At 34.2% G+C, this 4,799-nt stretch overlaps 1 non-coding gene across 1 annotated transcript; it reads left to right on the top strand.

Moving 5' to 3' along the window:
* Nucleotides 1-4,035: 4,035 nt before the first annotated feature.
* Nucleotides 4,036-4,142, top strand: LOC113870594. The gene has a single exon (XR_003505615.1). It is a non-coding gene; the product is annotated as a small nucleolar RNA R71 (small nucleolar RNA).
* Nucleotides 4,143-4,799: the final 657 nt, after the last annotated feature.

Raw genomic sequence — 4,799 nt, 5'->3', positions numbered from 1 at the left:
TTTGACCCAATCCCTATGTCTTATACAGAGTTATTACCTCGCTTATTTCAAAGTTCACTTGTTGTACCATGTCCAATGAAACCTCTTGAACTGCCCAAGAGGGTATGATCAAAATGTAAAGTGAAAGTATCATGCTGGTGGCATTGGTTATTCGACAGAGAATTATAGAGCACTAAAGTTCAAAGTGCAAGACTTAATCAATGCCCAATGGCTAAATTTTAAGGAGGAAAATCCTAACATTATGAGTAATCCTCTCCTTGGGCATAGAGGACCATCAGTAAATGCCATTGAAGAAGGATCATCCCAAATTTTAGTGAAAAAAGTTGAAGATATCTAAAAACTTGTTCGGAGGGCAAGTGTACCCATCGAGAAGTAATAAAGGGTTCTTAAATTAAGTTCCCGAAATATCATCCCACAAGGATTGTTTTCCAATTACTAAGAATTTCCTAATTCAATTATTTAAGTTTCAAAAATATAAGATTAATTAAAACAATAATTTATAAAATTAATTATAAACTAAGAGCAAGGAATACAATACACTTCTTGGTTAAACTTATCTGAGAAGAACCTAGGGCATATGGGTTTTCTCATTCAATCCATTATGCTATTCTTCTATTTAACTCTAAATTCGATTTTCTTGTGATTACTAATCATTCATATGAATACTATTAATATCCAATGGTTATGCAATATTAATATTATTTTCTCTAAATTAAAATCCCCAATGGTCATGCAAGAAATCAATTTAAGAAAGCTTAAGGAACCTATGAACTTGTTAATTTAATAACGATTAGAAAAAAAAAGATTGGTTTGGTCCACCTAATCATTTCTCTCGTTTTACCTTACACATCTATTAATTAACCGAGGTATGGTCGTCTGACGATATAATTAATTAGGATTAAGAAAGAAGCGCAATAGGATAAAATCTAATCACAAAACAGAAATCAAATTTAGATTCAAACATCAAAAATTCATAAATTCATGAACAATAGTTTCCATAGCCCTAGCTATGGACTTAGTTACTCATGCTAAAGAAAAGAACTAAAACAATCATGAACAAAGTCATAATAAAAAGAAATAGCAAACTAGAGTGTGAGATGTCTTCTTGGTCTTCAAGTACGATCGCTTGAAGCTCCAAGTGTCGCCAAGCATGTGCTAAGGATCCCATGCAAGAGAGACGAGATCAGATGTATTCTAGAGCCAAAGCCAAGATGTAAAACAGTTCCCTAATGGTGCCTCAGATCTTCTCTTATTTGAAAATCCTAAAAACTCTTCATAAATGAGCTTTCCGCAGATGAGCACGGCCGTGCAAGGCCTTAAGCACGACCGTGCATGGGCTCGAAGCACCCCTGTGCTTATTGAATGGGTCTGGGCGTGCTGACTATTGCGAAGCTCTAATCTTTCATCAATTTGGGCCCAGAATGCACCCAAAATCCACTTGTGGCCTCTTTATACCAAATTGCACAATTAATATATAAATTAGTGTAAAACCCAAATAAAATAAAGGTCAAATATGAATATATGGACTGTCAAATAGGGCCATACTTATATGTTTACTTATCCTCAAGCAAAGTGCTAGTTAAGAGTAACATAATAACTTAAAACATAAGCAATCAAAAGGATTCCCAATTAGAATCTTATATTTCCATACTTTTCACTCAAACATCAAACTGAGGTAATCTACTTTTTTCTCTCACTAAGGGACAAAATAAGATATCACTCAATTCTCCTAAAGAAAAGTGTACTACCATAGGCTTGACTATAAATCGACTATCCACTAAATAAATTAAATGCAAGTCAAAATCATGAGGTCTTTTTCAGGTTATAATGTGGCCAAGGAGTTATAATAATTGAGGTGAGATAAATGAAAGAAAGGGGATATATAAAGGGGTAATATATTATAAAAATTATAAACATCCCCTAAGTTTACAAATGAAGCTCTTGGAGTAATTTTTATATTTTTGTATATGAACAGTATCTTTACTCCTCTCTCCTTTCAACTATATATAACCTTTTTTTTATTTTTTCTATTTTTCATTTTCTTTTTCATACTTTATTTCTTTCTTTTTGCACATGAGAGATATAGAGGAGAATTAATCAAACAATTCAACAACTCAATTGCTCCATTCATAAACTCAAGGGCATCAAAATATTTTATAAATTTAATGCAAGGGACCAAGAAAATCAATAAAGCTCAAAATAGACAACTAGTTGTATCTCAAACATGCTGAAAGCCAAGAATAAAAATCCTATTATGCCTCAATCATATTAAAAACATGCAATTAAAAAGAGAAGTCTTAAGTCAGTTCCAAGTCAAGTTCTAGAGCATAGATCCTAAGGAGATAATCACACAAAACAATGAGGAAAGGGGTACAATTAATTAAATTAAGATAGAAATCCCCTTTAAGGTTCAAAACTCACATATGTGGGTTAAAGTTTAATGTAGAGCATAAAAGTAAGAAACTTAGCTAATTATTAGTTTCCAAATGAAAGTATAATGCCAATAATAATCACTAAACATGCTCTTCTATCTGGAAAAATTGGGTTCCATGAGGGAAAAAGTTTTAAATTATCATAAAAAAATAGCATAGACACTTTACTCAAGAACATGCAATTAACAATTATATAATTAGGAACTACTCTCCCATACTTAAAGCAGAACATTATTCTCAATGTTTGAAAACAATCAAATTAAAAGCATGTAAAGAGGGTAATTGAATAAAAGGAAAAAATGGTCCTGATAATTCTTGGCGCGATGGCTTCAGGTGAGGGAGCACGGCCATGCTGAAATCTTAAGCACGCCCTTGCTTATGATGTAAAGCTTTCTTTCATAACTACAATTGAATGCACGGCCATGTATGAGATGAGCACAAGCGTGCTTCCAAATCAGAGCTCAAAAATGTGGGAACAATCAACTATGTTCTTGCAATCTTTCAATATGCTTATTCTTTATTCTAAAAATAAAATAACAATAGCAAAATTACAATAAACAAAAAGAAATAAAATTTAAATAAAATAAAAGACACAGGTTGCCTCCTGGGAGCGCTTGTTTAACGTCACGAGCCTGACGTTCCTGCTAAATCATGGTGGGAAGAAGGCATGAGTCTCAAAGGTGACTCCCTTGATATACAATTGTCTCTCCAGCAGCTTTGCCTCCCCAACACCTATTACATGAGAAAAATTATTCATAAGATGGGGATTTCACAAAGTGACAGGACTCTTGGCTACAAGGGTACTTGAAAGAATTGAAAACTTGAAATACAACTTCCTCATCATCTAGCCTCAGTGTGAGCTTCCCTTCTTGTACATCTATGATGGCCCAAGCAATGGCCAAGAAGGGTCTCCCTAGTATAATGGGGACATCATCATCTTCCTCCATGTCAAGTACCACAAAGTCAGCAGGAAATATAAACTCTCCAACTTTTACAAGTACGTTTTTCATTATGCCTTTGGATTATGTGATCGACCTATCTGCCAACTGAAGTGACATGGAGGTCGGCTTAGGTTTATGCATTCCAAGCTTCCTAAAAACAGAATAAGGCATAAGATTAATACTTGCTCCTAAATCACATAAAGCCTTATTAATATGAGTTTTTCCACTTGTACAAGGAATAGTAAAACTCCCTTGAGCTTTGCAGTGATCACTTTCACTGACAATAGTGATCACGTCCAGCCTGCATTCCATTGTTCTTGTGTTTTGGAGTCCAGAATTGTTATTCTTCCCCTTCTTTTCCATTGATCTTCCATTTCCATGAACCTTTCTCAAATTATTCCTACAAAAACAAGATTAAATTCTTAATTTCTAAGCATAAATTTCACAAATGCTAAAATAACTACATATTAAAAGAAAACCTTCAATCATTATATTTTTCTAAGTTTTTCTGTTGTTTGTAACATGTTTTCCTTATCAAGTGGGTTAGAATTACACTAAAATATTAGTCAAACTATGGATTCCCTCCTGCTACAGCATCAATTGTAGCCCTGGTAGTGATTGACAGGCCACTGTAAAAGATTTGCACCTGCCTCCACATCAGAAAATCATGATGAGGACATCTCCTCAAAAGCTCTCCAAATCGCTCCCATGCCTCGAATAAGGATTCTACTTTATGTTGTTGGAAGCAACATATCTCCGTCATAAGCTTAGAGGACCTTGATGGGGGAAAGTATTTTTCCAAGAATTGTTGAGTGAGATCCTCTCAAGTTATGATGGAGTTGGCTGGGAGTGAGGAAAACCATGCATTCACCCTTTCAGATACTGAGAAGGGGAAAAGGCAGAGTCGAATAGCATCGTTGGAGACTCCATTGTACTTTATGGTGTCCGTCAATCGGAGAAATTTTGTTAGATGCAAATTGGGGTCTTCATTAGGCATGTCCCTAAACTGTATGGAGTTCTGGACCATGGTTATGAGTGTTGGTTTCAATTCAAAATTGTTTGCCTCCACATTAGGTGTCACGATACTTCCAAGAGTGCCTCTAGCAGTGGGTGTCATGTAATCTTGAATTGATCTCCTTTCCTCTGCCATTCTTTGCTCTCTCACTTCTTTTCTTTGTCTACGAATTGTTCTTTCAATCTTCGGATCAAATAAACAAGTTGTAGAGCACTTAGAACAAGTGAGCATACATTAAAAGAAATTGTGAAATAAAAAAATTAAAATAAAATAAATAGAAAAATTATAAAAAAAATTTAACAATAAACAAAACAAAATAAAATAAAACACAAATTGCTTAAATCAATTAAATTTGAGATTTTCTTAATATTGAAAAAGAAATCCCTGGCAACGGTGCCAAAAACTTGTTCG

This window comes from Abrus precatorius, unplaced genomic scaffold (assembly GCF_003935025.1).
Source record: "Abrus precatorius isolate BTA unplaced genomic scaffold, Abrus_2018 Scaffold6, whole genome shotgun sequence".
Taxonomy (NCBI): Eukaryota; Viridiplantae; Streptophyta; class Magnoliopsida; order Fabales; family Fabaceae; genus Abrus; species Abrus precatorius.
The sequence above is the reverse complement of the archived record's forward strand: the minus strand, read 5'-3'. Positions and strand labels throughout refer to the sequence as shown.